Source organism: Salvia splendens, chromosome 1 (assembly GCF_004379255.2).
Source record: "Salvia splendens isolate huo1 chromosome 1, SspV2, whole genome shotgun sequence".
NCBI classification, from domain to species: domain Eukaryota; kingdom Viridiplantae; phylum Streptophyta; class Magnoliopsida; order Lamiales; family Lamiaceae; genus Salvia; species Salvia splendens.
Genome location: NC_056032.1, coordinates 16,424,243 through 16,440,220, shown reverse-complemented (window position 1 = coordinate 16,440,220; position 15,978 = coordinate 16,424,243).

Sequence of the window (15,978 nt, the reverse complement as noted above, 5' to 3'; positions counted from 1 at the left end):
AATTTTAGGAGTTGTTGGTTAATGTATTTAATTGTCTTATTTTTGTGTAGTTTAACTCTCTAAACAAATTAATACATATTTAATTGAAAGAATAACATATAAGTTAGATTTTTTTAAAATTTTGGGTTGATAAAGAAAAGCACGATGTGTTCATTTAAAAAGGAAGTAAGCATATTCAAGGAAATTAAACAGGGAGCAATATAAATAAAGAAAATTATAAAATCTTGCTAAACTCGATAAAACTGATAACATGTAGAGTAGTTTAGAGCATCCGCAACACGGATGGTTGGACCCATCCCGGTGGGACAAGACGGGGGAAGACACGTTGTTGCAAGTGTCCCCTTCAAGGGACTTACGCGAAGGCTGAGGGAGCGCAGTTGTCCTGCTACGCAACCCCCACTACATGGTTCCCCTGGATTCGGTCGTGAAGCCCACTCGCCCTGTGAATGACCTTCGTCAATTAGCTATTGGAATTTGTTTTTTTTTTAATTGAAAATTAATATTATATATTTAAATTATCTCACTTTTCTAAATATAACTGTTACATTACCTTTTTTTCTTTTTTTATCCTCCAAGTAATTCTATAATCATCTATAAATACTCCCTTCATCACATAATTTTTTTCAGACCAAAAAAACCCTCTCACTTAATTTTCTCTCTAAATTTTTATTCTCATTTATGCAAAAATATTTGGCGGAAGCAACAACTCTTGGGAGCAATTTCATATCAATCTCAATCATCCGGACAAGCTAACTCAGGGAACCGATGGCGCCCACACAAATGATAATGTGTACATCTCCCACATGTCTCACATGCCCTAAAAACCCTACATGCCCCACAGCCCGACACAGTATTTGTCTCAAATTCCGATGTTCGGTGAAGACGTCAAACCTGATGCTCATCATCCCTACTCCCCAATCGAGTCATAAAAAATTATTCGAAGTGTGGGTCGCCACTTTGGAGGATCAAGTCGTTGGAACCCATGTAACCCGCAAGGTTTTTTGGGATAAGGTTAGTGCGACGTACAATGCGCATAAGTGGAAGGAACTCCCCGTCATACAACCAAGATGCTTCGGGAACATTTCGATCGAGTGAGTCCGAAAATTCAGAAGTTTGTCGACATCTTTAACAATGAGAAGAGGAGTAGTGGCCAACGGAATGAGTGGGGCTAACATTCTGAAGTCGTCGCTGAAGATCTACCACCAGGACAGGACAACAGGAGGCCCTTCATCACAACTTGGGTGAAAGTATGTCAGATCGACAAGTCGAGCTTGAAATGCTCGAAACATACTGTGGGGGAAATTACTCGTCAAGTGGCGAGGCCCAATCTGAGCTCGGTGAAGGGGCGTTGGGTCCTGGGACGAGGTGTTGGGCCTAGGAGCGAGGGGTTTACAGTTAGGATTGATATACTGAAAAACATGTTTTGAGCATGTTGCACGATTAGAATTGCTTGTATATAATAAACTCTATAATCCGGTTTTATCCAATGCGAGAAGAAGTAATTTTATCATATTGGTGCTTGCTTATGCATGTTTCACAAATATTTAAATGTATAAGAAGTAAACATGTCTAATTCTTCTATATAGTAGACCGGTCAAGAACGTCGTTCACAAGAGGTGATGCAGCCGGTTCTTTGCAGAAGAGAAATGCAACCTCGATAGGATTTAGATACCTATCGCAAAAGATTGCACTGTCAGTCTGCATGTTTCCTTACCTTAGGATAAACGACATTGGTGTGGTATAGCACTGAAGGATCTAACTGTTGAGATTCTATCTTGCTATTTACAAGAAGACAAGGTATTAGTTTTTGTTATTTCTTAATCATTGTTGACAATTTGACATAATGTTGAGCATTAATCAATATTGGAGTATGCTCAATGTTCTACTATTTTATATACTTCTTCTATCCTCTATGTTATCAGTGCATAATCAATATTGGAGTATGTTCAATGTTATGTCAACAATGACTAAGAAATACTAACCATCATTGATACCTCGTCTTTCAGTAAATAGCAAGATAGAATCTCAACCAAGTCTCCGCTAAATGACGGCTTAGCCTACGCTATTTCCATCGCGGTGCGAAACTATCCAAAAGACCAAAACCTAAGTAACACGCTAAATCCATACAATATAACGATATTCATTCTATATCTAATAAATAAAATCGAGCACAACACGCGTTTGAGATTTTGTTAATGCATGAATTTATATAATTGGAAGTTTGGAATGCATGAGACTACATAAATGGATGAATTTACAAAATTGGAAACTATAATATGCAGCCAGATCACACCATGTGGAACCCATGGATGATGACCTAGCATTATCACGTTTTCAAACATTCAGTCAACCCTTATCAAACATCCAATGCGAATGATTGAATTTTATATGCGGAATTTAAAACAAAACAAACTAAATCAAATCACAAATGAACCTCTGTTTTTCCGAAAAACTGTTCATAAGGCCCACGGTTCCGATTTTGGAAATTGTCGAACCAGAACCGAATCGCGAGGGTGTTTTGCGGTTACGGTTCCAAAACCGGTGATTACGGTTTCGGTTCGGAACCGACATTTTTTGGTGATATTTTACTGGTTTTTTCACGGTTTCAAACCTCCGGTTTTTGGCGGTCCAGACTCGGTTTAACGGTTTTCAGGCAGTTTTTCGAGGTTTCGTTCTGGAACTGCCCGGAACTAGCGATTCTGGCATGGTTTCAGTTCTAAAATTTTGGAACTTGAACCGAACCACAGTTGCAAAAATGATGGCTTAGGTTCTATTTAAATCTCACGGTTCCGGTTCGGAATCGTAACCACCGGTAACGATTTTACGGTTAACCGCCCGAACCGTAAACCTTTGGTATCTCTGGTCTCCGGTATTGGAGACCACAAGATCTCCTTCATGAACCAATGCTATCACACAACAAGTCCCACCACAGATATCTTTCTTCAATATTGTATTTTAGGAAGAGCAAACCTGATAATCGTAAGGAAGATCTATAGAAAGAGCAGACCTACTTTGGACTGTATCAATAACTTGAATTCCTCCTGAGCTCAATAAGAATAAACGCCCACACAATCTTAAAACACAAACACAATCTGAAAATCGATAGTAAGATTGATTTAAATACACAGCCAAATATGAGTAGTGCAACATCCGAATAAAACTTTTTGGATTATTTTTAGGAGTTTAGACCAAGCCTTACTTTTACCATGGGTCAAATGAACCTTCTTTCTATTTCTATTAATAAAACTTTTGGTCAAATATTTCAATTTGTTCCTTGATATAGGAAGCGTAAACATGGTTCATTTCATCACACTCTATTAAATGAAGAAGCAGGTGGTAATGCTCACCAGACTCTCGATCCTCTCCCTTTCTTATCCAACGAAGGGCGGTGATCAACTCTAAGGACTCCAGCAACTCCTCCCGGACTCATCACAACACGATAGTCTCCGGTAGAGATGCCCACAGTTCAGGAACCGGCGGTTTTGATTTTGGAAATTATCGAACAGGAACTAAACCGCGAGGGTGTTTCGCGGTTACGGTTCCGGTTCTAAAACCGCCGGTTACGGTATCTGTTATGGAACAAGCAGTTCCGGCATGGTTTCGGTTCTGGAATTTTAGAACATGAACCGAACCACGGTTCCGGCACGGTTTCTACTATTTTATATTTCCTCTATCCTCAATGTTATCACTGCATAATCAATATTGGAGTATGCTCAATTTTATATCAACAATGATTAAAAAATAACAATTACTGATACTTCTTCTTTCAGTAAATAGCAAGATACTAATCTTAACCAAGTCTTCGCTGAATGACGGCTTAGCCTACGCTAATTCCATACAAAAGAGCAAAACCTAAGTAACACGCCGAATCCATACAATATAACAATATTCATTCTATATCTAATAAACAAAGTCGAGCACAACACGCGTTTGAGATTTTGTTAATGCATGAATTTATATAATTGGAAGTTTGGAACGCTTGAGACTTCGTAAATGGATGAATTTACAAAATTGAAAACTAGAATGAATATGCAGCCAGAACATACCATGTGGGACCCATGGATGATGACATGGCAATATCACGTTTTCAAACATTTAGTCCACCCTTATCAAACATCCAATGCAAATGATTGAATTTTTATGCGGAATTTAAAACAAAACAAAACAAATCAAATCACAAATAAAGCTCTATTTTTCCGAAAGACTGTTCACTCAGAAACTCTTAATAATAAATTACAAAGTATTAAAAGAAATCTTGATAGTTAAAAAATAAAACTATTTTATACCACAACTCCAAAGACCAGAATTGATTGGGTAAAAATCTGTTGAGTTAAAAAAAATGAAATGGGAATGGACATGTACAAATTCTATTTGTATTCTACTGTTGTCGCTGGTGAAATGAGCAGACCAGCATATAATATACAAGATCATGTCATCTAGAATCCTCATTTTAATGGATCATCAAAATTTAAATTTCAAAGTAGTCCTCGCTGAATAAATTGAGTTAATTGAATAACCATAATGCTAATGTCATGTTGTCAGTGACAAATTCGCAAGTTTCTTGCAAGCCGTTAGCCTTTCTGCCTCATCCATGCCAACGCACAATGTCCACCGCTTCTTGATTGCTAACCTTCAACAAGAAACACAAAAGGATTCAACATCTAACATGTAGTAGATAGATGATCAGCAAGACGATGCCTTAATCTTACATTCTCCCATAGGCCAGGATTAAGAAATCACAATTCCCAAAAAAACTTATCAACTCCTTAATCCAAATCATCAACAAATATTCATGAACATTAATGATACTCCATATCTCTATTCCATTGTTTTATGCTATGAATGACAATTCTCATAAGTTGGGTTATAAAAGCCAATAATGCATCTAGTTTTTCTCATTATTATTACTAAACCTACTCAAATCTTCATGGTTTCGATCTTAATCAAAAAGCTCAGTAAAAAAAATCTCAAAATCATCTTTATAATACTCTTCCCGTCCACGAAAAATAGTCTCATTTTGTCATTTTAGAATGTCTAAAAAAAATAATCTCATTCTAAAAGTGGAAAGTTTATAGTATCTCTTAGAGCGTCCACTATAAGGTGGACGCGGCTATAGCCGCGAGCGGGGCGGAAGCGGGGCGGTAGGCGCGGCTATTATAGTGGAGGGTGTCCGCCGCAGGGGTGGACGCGGCGGGTGGGGGGAGGGGCGGCGGACGCGGAATCGCCGCGAGCGGGGCAAGGACGCGGCTGAGGGTGGCTGGAGAGAGAAGGAGTGGGGCTATAGCCGCGGCTGTCTATTGCTATAGCCGCGGCTGACGCGGCGGCGCAGCGGTTCGATTCGAGGGGCGGCGGTGGGAGGGGGCTGTCCGCCCCCTATAGTGGACACTCTTACTTCACCTACCTTTTCACCCTCTCTCTTACTCCACCTACTTTTTCTTTTCATCTCTCTTACTTTACTAATTTCTCGTTAAAACTCGTGTTATCCACAAATGAGACTAATTTTTATGGACGGAGGGAGTAGTAGTAACAAATATAGAAAAGTAAAAAGTTCAAAACGAAAATTTACCTGTTAATCGCAACGAATGTTGGAAACGACAGTGTATCGATCCTCTAAAACGCCACCTCTTTTGGAGTAAACAGAGTATCCGTCCCCTTCAAACACGACCTCGCTAATCCTATCCAAATTCGACGTCATCTTAGCTTCCTCTATGCTTAAGCTTGTCATCGGAATATCAATCCTCGCCGGCCTTTTCCGCTTCGACGGCACAATTCCATGTTCCTCTTCCCCTATTCCTCCATTTAATGGCTGCGCTACCTACTTGTTTGAGAAAAAACGACGATGTAGGAGAGAGGGACAAGGGCGGCGGAGTGGTGGCGGGCTTGCAGAAAACAGGGCGACATATTATTTCTCGGCGGCGGCGTGAAAATTGGAGAGCTAGCAGCTGCTACAACACGATTTGTTTCCCACACTTAAATTTTTAAATGAGTGAAATGAATTTAGCTATGAAATTTGGACTATATATAGCGTGATGCTAGTGGTGAGGGATAGCCTGGAACGTTGTCGTTTTGTCAGGTGTGGAGATACTCCTCTATATTTTATTTTTTTCAAATAAAATTTGACTATTTTCCAAACGTATTTTTTATTTTAATCATAAATTCACTATAAATGTGTGAATTTTTTTTCCTGTTTGAAGGTATATTTTATTATTGAACTAATCAAAAAGGAAATAAAAATATGAAAATGAGAGCGTGAGATTGTATGAGACGGTCAACTGAGTGAGGCGGTCAAACACGCAATTTCCGATGATTTTATCGAGAAAAATTATCTTTTATTCGTCTAAAATAAAAGTATTTCAAGAGCTATAAATCAGATCACTATCACTCGCTGTCTGTTATGGATTGAATTTCGCCATTTGTATGCATAAATATTGAGCAAATTAAATCGAACTTGATAAATAAAATGAGAGATCTAAGGCCATCCACAACGCTGTTCCTATACCGTTTCTTAAACCACTATTTGAGGGCCCCACTGTACTTTTTTACTTCATTCCTTAACTAAGGAACGGAACCTGCAACCCTTCGTTCCTTAACCGTTCCTTAACCGTTCCTTAAATTACTATTCATTCAATTTCATTTTTTTACCTAGTGTGTTGTACATGGTCTCCCAATCGCCGAACGCGTTGAGATCCCACCCACCGGAGCCGCCACCGCCGTAATTCCCGTCGCCGGACATTTTGTGAAGGAGATTGAAATAGAAAATTGGAGAGGAATTGATGTTGGTTTAGGAAGAGTAGATGTGTAGTTGCGTGTGAAATGTAATAAATTAGGTGTATTTATAGAATAAGAAAATAAAAATAAAAAAAATTAAAAAAAAGTTAAAAAAACGGTAATATGACCGTTTAAAAAAAAAATTATAAAAATATATTTTTTTTTAAAAAAATTAATTATTGCGTCATCGCTGACGTGTCCCACTCGCGGGCCGGCGAGTGGGAAGCACGCACGAAGCGGGGAGCGCCACGTCGCCCGAGCGCGTGGCGGCACAAGCCGTGCCGCGTTCCGTGCCGTCGGCACGCGGAACGGAATGGGAGTGGAACGGTGCGCCGCAACGCGTTCCGCGGCGAAACCGTTCCGGCGGAACGGCACGCGGAACGCCGGCGGCACGCGTTGCGGGTGCCCTAAGAGATGTATGTAAGACACTCCGTATCTATCAAAATAGTGTTCCCTTCAAAGTTTTGGTTATGCATGGGAGGTGATTATGCAATATACTGTATAGTGATTTGACATGCATGAATTTTACTTCATTTTATGGCATTTTAATTGTTATGTGCAATAAAATTATAAAAGTATTGAAATAAACTTTAAATAAATTATTAAATTTAATAGTAATTATTTAAAATAAATAAAAAATATAATCAATTTGACATAGAGCTATATTAGAATAAAGAATTGAAATCTCCATGTCCCCTTTTTTACGTTTCTTTTTTTCCTTTTTAAAGGGGAGGGTGAATGTTTTTTTTACTAGGGCATCAGCAGTGGGGCGCCACGTCATCAGTTTTATCCTCATTCCCCCCACCTGCAGTGGGGCGCCCTAAGGCGCGCCCTATGGCGCGCCACATCATCATTTTATTGTTTTGTTTAATTAATTTAAATGTTTTCAAATAACAAGTAACTAGTAAATAAAAAACGTCTAAATAACAAATGGCGACGCATTAATAAAAAAGTTACACCATTCAACTTACAAAAAAAAACAACTAAGTCGGTGCAATTCCCAACTTTCGACGCAGCTCATCGATTAACGTCCGGAGATATTCGGCTTCGTCAGGGTCGGTACACTTCTTGAGGGCCTTATGCGTCTGCAATAACGTCCTCGCCATCGACGCTGTTGCCAACGACTCAAACGCGGTGGCCGTCTGGGTCGGGAGCATTTCCGGGAACGGAGATGGGTTTGCAGCGGTCGAGGATGAGGTCGCGGCCGCGGCCGCCTTCCCCTTGGCCTTCGCAGCCTTGACGCCGGGAGGACACCGGTGTGCCGGAACTCCCTTCATCCACGTACGTCCGGTTGAGGTCAACCGGGTGATTGCCGCTGCCGCTGCTCGTGTAATCACCAGCTTCGGTGGTCTTCGTCCTCTTCGGCGCTCCAATGTGCAGAATTCCACCTTCGGACGATGGCGCGGACGATGGGCATCGTCCGCCCTATACTCCGCGCCCTTAGTATAGGGCGCGACGATCGTCCGCGGCCTATGTCACGCACCCGCAATGGGCGCGGACGATGGCGGGCGCGGACGATGCGCGCCATCGGGCGTGCCATCGTCCGCCCCATTGCGGATGGCCTAAGGCCAAATTAAAAAAAGAAATGCTCTAACGATGGTGAACAAATTATGCAAATGATCATATAATTTATTAGTATTTAGTAATGTGTTGTGAATTAGGAATGGGAAAACAATCAACCAAATAATGCAGTTTAGAATTTAACATGTGCAAAGGTATTTTAAATCATTTGATATTAAAATATATATTAGCAAAATAAGAACTTATTGGCTCGCCAATTTTATGTGTACAGCTTTTATTTATTAAGTACTACTAGTTATTTAGCCATTTCGGATAAAATTGTTAGTGTGAGTTTACTTAATGACTCACCATACTTCATGTATACAAATAATTTATAAAAACTCATGTCACATTTTATGAAATACTATATAATATCAAATTGTAAATTGGTGGGATATACGTATTTTTTTTAACATAATCAAACTCATAAGTTATACCTACTGTTTTGAGAATTATGTCGGTGATTTTTTATGCACTCTCAATTTTAAGGCATAATATTTTTTATAATCTGCCTAAGGTATAATAATATAAGTAATTATTTGAATACTAAATAGACATTTAATGGGTAATGGATAAGAGCCGAAACGAAGCATTTCCACCGTTTTCTCTTTTTAAAATTTCTAATCATATTTCTATAAGACTATATTATACTCCACATTCACGCTAATATAACTCGTGCTAGTTTCTATTTTGTTTTTATATTTCATAGTTTAGCTCTGATGTAAGAAATTCATCTCCAAAAAACGAAATATTGATAACATATTTTGATGAAAAAGAATTGAAAATGGAGAAACAGACATATTAAAATGAGACTATAGAGAATGATAAAAATAATTATATTTATTTATTGTTTCTTATTAAAAATTATACACATTTATAATACTGATACAAGCATCAAGTGTCAAGTAGTTATTTTAGTAGTGGGGATTAGTTTCATATCATGTTCCATTATCTTAAGTAGTGTGCAGATTAGGTTTTCAGTTCATTTCCCACGTTGAATTATGCCCCACTATCTTAAGTAGTGTAGTAATGGTTAGTTAATTACTAATTAGTAGCCTATATATTATGTAAGCTCTTTGATAAGGCTAATTTCATGCATGGGTCTAGGGATTTAATTCGTGATTTTACTAGGACTAACGCACGTTTTAAGCCAGGTGTGTGAAGGAATTCGCCAGGTCCAGGAAAGAAGACCAAAAAATCACAAGGTCGAGGAACTGGCGATTTAGTGAACGATTATGAAGAGAATTGCTCGACGGAGGAAGCTCCAGAGTTGAAGGGTAGAATAGAGATTTCTACGAAGACTCAAGGGCTATTTCCGCATCTATAAAAGGCAGAAGCATGCAAGCTGGAGGGATCTTCCCGGGGGAGACCTCACCACAGCCTGTTGCTTAGTTCACTTTCCCACACACACACTTGATACTAGTTTTGAGGAGATCTCAGTTCGCACGTTCGGGTTTCATCTTAGCTTCCGAAATGATGTAACACCGCTCTTGTTAGGAGCGAAGAAACAATTTATTTTCCGCTTTCCGCATTTTGCTTACTCTGCCGAGCTTCGTTGTTCGAAGCTCGGTTCGCTGTTTTCACCGAATAGTTTCTGGTTTAAATGCAAGTTTAATTTTCCGTTATGGCGATTGTGTTGATTTCTGGTTTGATCGTTTCGCTTATTGAGATTTTGGAGTTTTAATTTGTCTGAGTTGGATGCGTTTCGCAGCTGTTTACTGAGTTATTGCAGGTTAATGGTCAGATCTGGGAGATTTGAGTTGGATTGTGGAAGAATTTTGGTTGGATTTGCTGGATTTGTTGGTTGTTGGGTTCGGATGTCTTGGATCCGGAGTGGATCAAGCATTCTGACGTGAATCTGAGTAGTTTCGATCTGATTTTCATGCTTAGTTTACGTGATTTTCTTTCATTCCGTCTAGTGTACGCAGATCTGATGTGTTTCCGAGTTGCAGCAAGATAACGACGACCAAATCTCTATATTCTGTTCGAATCTCGCTTTTTGCTCAGTTTGTTAATCTGCAGTTCTTTCCGTACTTGCCATTTTTGGAATTATGGTCCCCACCCTCAGTCATATTCTGTTTAGCTAGATTAGGTAGTTGTTTACACTGTCTAGGAAGTGGTTATGTTTCTTGTTGTCGAAGTCTGAATTTACAAGTTTAACATGTCCTAGGTCTAGCATTTACATTTTCTGCCTAGGTCTAGAGTTAGTTTAAAATTCTCAACCCTTTTGTTGCGTGGCAGCAGCCATTTGTCTGTCCAAAGTCTCTGAGCACTACTTTGCGAGTCCATCTCTGTGGGATCGACCCCACTTCCCTATACTAATTCATAGTATTCGGGTTGAGGGATTTATATTTTTTGAAGGGGAGTCGATGTGTGTCCAACGACCAAGCACTTTATGTTCTCTTAAGTTCCTAGACCTTGTGCTCTAGTGGATTTAAGGAGCGTGGTGTCTTGACCAAGCGCTTGCAGTGATCTATTTCTGTGCACACTCGATATAAAATAGAGAAAATAGAGAAACAGGGGAGGAAGAGGAAGTTGAGATGGCACACGTAGCGGACCCAGATCCAGAAATAGGGTCACTAACGGCTCATCTCGATGGAGAACCAGCACACGCAATAGTGATGAACCCACGTCAGAGATCTATTGAGATCAAAACGAATGTGTTAGGTGTCTTGCCAACGTTTTCTGGGCGAAGGAGTGAATGCCCGTACGAGTTTTTGAACGAGTTTAGCAAGTTATGTGGCATTCAAAGGAGGCCTAATGATGCGACAGAGGAGGACTATCGCTTGCGCGCGATTCCTTTCACTCTAAAGGGGGAGGCAAATACATGGTTGTTGAGATTACCCCCGGATTCTATCCGCACCTGGAGGGACTTTAAATTGGAGTTCCTAGATTACTTCTTTCCATCCAACAAGACGAACGCTCTGAAGAAGGAGATAGTGGAATGCAAGCAGGATTACGATGAGTCATTGAGCCAATACTGGTCAAGGTTCAAGGGATTGCTGGACGCATGCCCGAATCATCGAATGATAGAGGCAGAGACCTACTCTCTGTTTTATGAAGGGGCAACTCCCGAGTCTAAGGATTTGATGAACTCCTCGAGCGGGGGGAATTTTACAAGAAAGAGATGAAGTGAGGCAAGAGAGATTTTGGGAAGATTAATCGACGCCAAGAAGGCGTATGACAGTACGAGGAATGCTGTGAGAAAAGGCTCTGTGAATGCATTAAGGGAGCAGGAGGATGACAAAGTTGAAGCAAGGATTGATAGGCTGGAGAAAGCCTTGCTGAATGCTATCGAAAAAACTAATACAGCCGCACCCAGGGAAACGGCTAAGTTGTTAGGTCCAGCAGATAATCAACCCCAGCAATATTACGGACCTCAGGAAGGTGATTACCAGGCCCAGGCGAACGCGATGGGAAGTTGGAATCCTGATGGAAGTTGGAACCAAGGAAGACAAAGAGATGCACCCTGGAGGAATCACCCGAACTTTAGATGGTCTGAAAACGAGCAAAGCCAGCCAGCACCCCAACTGAGTATACAGTCCGCACCGCAGCCCGAGAGGCAGGGTAACTGGAGAAATCATGAGGGGCAAGGAAATTGGAACAACCGTAATCAAGGAGATCACTCGACCTGGGGAAACAAGAATCAAAATTATCAAGGGAATTCTTATGTACCACCACATCAAAGGAATTTCCAAGCACCTTACCCAGGTCAAGGAAGTAATTTCAACAACAATCCAGGAGGTCAAGGGCACATTCGCCCAGGCCAAGGAAGTGGAACAAACCAAAATATAGGGCCAGGCCCTAGTCAGCCAAGCTCTAGACCAAGGAACCTTGATGAGATGGTTCACGACCTCGTTAGTTCCCAGCAGCACATTCAGAACAATTTACAGTCGAACAATGATGTGGTCCACAAGCTTCAGGATGCGCAGCAAGAACAGAAGGCGGCAATGGATATGTTGGCCAAACAGTTGTCTCAAATAGCTACTTCCTTGAGTGATATGCGGGGAAACGAGGGCAAGATTCCTGCATCGGTAAGATCACCCGACAAAGCCAATATTAGCCAGATCACGCTGAGATCTGGGAAGGAGTACGAAGGGCCGGTCATGAGGTACAGAGAGGTCACGACCCCCATTAAGGATAAGGAAGCAGAGGAAAAAACCACTGAATTAAGAAACTCGGTTGAAAGCAACCCTGCAGTTAGAGATGAACTTTAGGCAGGAGATTTAGAGAAACGGCTGCCCAGGACAATCGAACCATTTTTCCTAGATCCAGAACCGGAATTGGTAGAGAAAAAAGGAGTCGATGAATCTTCAGCAGGTGAATGTTCCGGAACCGGGAAACGACCAAAACCTTTCCCAAACCGAGGAGAGGCAAAGAAAAAGAAGGATGAGCCAGTGGATCTTATGGATATTTTCGAGAAACTGGAGATAAATCTACCCTTCTTACAGGCTTTGAAAATGCCAGTTTTCAGCAAGTTCATTAAAGAGTTTATAGCTGGGAAGGCTAGACCTAGTGGAAAAATCTTGATAGGCGAGAATGTGTCCGCGGTAATTCAGAAGCGGAGGATGCCTTCGAAATGCAATGACCCAGGTATGTTCACCTTGCCTATTTCCATCGGCGATGTAAAAATTGAGCATGCTATGTGTGACTTGGGAGCATCCATAAATGTGTTACCCCTGTCCATATACAAGAGGTTAGTGGGAGTAGGTATGGTGGATACGAAGGTTGTGATCCAATTGGCGGACAGGTCATGCATCTGCCCTGAAGGAGTGCTCGAGAACGTAATAGTCAAGGTACACGACTTCCTGTACCCGGCTGACTTCCATGTGATTAAGATGAGCGATAATGAGTCTGTAGAGTCTGGCGGAGTATTATTGGGGAGACCTTTCCTACGAACTGCTAAGACTATCATTGATGTCTTTGATGGTACTATCTGTCTCGATTACAATGGGGATAAATATACATTCAGCATAGATGAGGCAATGAAGAAGCCACTTGATGTTGAAAATATGCATTCTGTAGATATCATTAACCCCTTGGTCCAGGAATACCTCGAGACTGAATTAATGCAGGGACAGATTGAGAACTCAGAGATGAGTCATGCTGTTGATAAGGAGGTGGCCAGTTGGTGCCAAGCAATGAATACGAGCAAGTTGTCAGATGAAGAGCTAGCAGAAGCAATTCTGGAATTTTGCACCAAGCCCGAGCTAGCCAGATCGAGGGAGACACTTTATGGGGCAAGCAAGGAAGATCTTCCTGGATCGACTAAGGGGATGACGACTGGAGCTGCAGAAAAGAACCCCCTGCCCCAGGAAAAAGATGTTCCCAAGAAGGAGTTGAAAACACTTCCGCCAGGCTTAAAGTATGCTTACCTTGAGGCGAATGAGACTTTTCCGGTGATTATCAACAGCAACTTGATCGAGGAACAGGAAGAGGAGCTGCTGAAAGTCATCCGAAGGAACAAGAACGCTATTGGTTGGACACTTTCTGACTTGGTAGGGATTAGCCCTGATCTGTGCATGCATCACATTCGATTAAATGAAGGAGCGAAACCCTGGAGAGACCAAGTTTTCTTTCTCTAAATTCCTTCCGTAAAGTATTTTAGTTGGAGTAAGAAGGTTCCATACATAACAAATACTCCATGCACGAATGCAAAAAGATAGTACTAGTAACTTATTATAAGAAAATAAATCAAATCATATAATTATAGAAATAAAATACAAAAATATAACTAAATAACATCAATAGGCAATAAATAAATGTGTGTCTATATATGAACAGTAAAATCAATAGGCAATAAAATACTACACTCACATAATAATTTGTTATAACAAATAAACTCGATATATTTATGGACTTCATTAGTAGGCAAATCAAACTTAGATTCACACTTTACAAAGGAATGCTTACGATTTGCTACACTGACTGGGATTCTAAAAGTGGTTAACCATAATAGCATTAATAAACCGAATATCTTTTGCAAATTCTGAAGATCAAAGTAGTCGAAATTATGAAAATCATCTTAATTTGATTTAGTATCTCAAAAGTCAAAATGTAACAATTATGAACCAAATTGACTTACAGGTAACAGAGTTATATATATGCAATTTCATTAAAAGAACAATAAATCAAATTAAATATATAAACAAACGCATAGTATTGGTCCCCAAATCAGTAAATATTTTCTCCATTAAAAAGAAAAAATAAATAATAGTAAAGAAAATCATAAGACCGCAGTTATTTGGATCGATCTACAATTTGATCGGTATATCTCTTATGAGTAAAAAAAATAAACGAAAATATATAAACGGTAATAAATCAAAAGACAGTAAAATAAAATAAATTAATCAGATCTCTACGACCAGAAATAATAAAATAAAATTTGGAAAATTGATAAATATAGTAATTAGTAAGTAGTACTCCCTCCGTCCCTCAGATATTGTCTCACTTTGAACCGACGCATGTTTTAAGAAATATAATTAAAAGTGAGTTGAAGAAGACAAGAGTTTTAAAAAATGTAATGAAAAGTGTGTTAAAAAGTAAAATGCGGAATATAAAAGTGATGGAACTCTTGAAGGCTACATTGTGATTGATTTTGGATTGTTTTGTTGATACATAGTACATCCCTATTTATAAGACTAGAGAAGTAATGTAACTAGGAACTAAACAATTGGAACTATAACACTATTAATGTTATATTCCTTGAAACTCTAAAGTGACTTTTTCCAATATTCTTGAGACTCCACACTTTCTTTTCCCAATATACTTGGGACACCAAAAGTGATCTTTCCAACACTCCCCCTCAAGTTAAGTATCGAGTTTTTTCGAAACTTAACTTGCACGATCTTCACTTTGATAAATAGTTTATACTCGTATTCAGGAGTCCTTCGCTTTTCATTGACAGTTTATGCTCGTATCATAGAGCTCCTTCAATTCATCATTGATAGTTTATACTCGTATCAAAGAGTTTTGTTTTTCATTGAAAGTTTAGACTCGTTTCAAGGAGCTTCTTCGTTTTTTTATTGAAAGTTTAGGCTTTTATCAAGGAGCTCTTCATCATTGAAAGTTTAGACTCATTTCAAGGAGTTTCTTCAATTTTCTGACTGACAGTTTTTTTACTCGTGTCGAGGAGCTTTCTTTCTGACTGACAGTTTTTACTCGTGTCGAGGAGCTTTTTTTTTACTGACAGTTTTTACTCGTGTCGAGGAGCTTTCTTTTCTGACCGACATTTTTTACTCGTGTCGAGGAGCTTTCTTTCTGACTGACAGTTTTGACTCGTGTCGAGGAGCTTTCTTTCTGACTGACAATTTTGACTCGTGTCGAGGAGCTTACTCGTCTTTGGACTGATTTTAATTTGCAGCCCAAAGCTTAATTTTGGAATGCCATTCTTGGCCCATTCTGCTCAAATACAATGAATCCATATTCTTTTCCCTTTTCCTTTTTTACTTTCTTGAGCCCAATAAGATCAGCCCAAATTTTCTTGCAAACCCAAATTGAGGAGAGAACTAACAGCGCCTCCTTTTTCTCCTTCTATTCTCATCTCCAACAGAACCTGCCGCTACTTGTTCGGCAGACTACACTCCACCTCACATTTTGCATCTCCCTTCTCCGGCTATTCTCATCACTAGAAATGCATCGATTCATCTC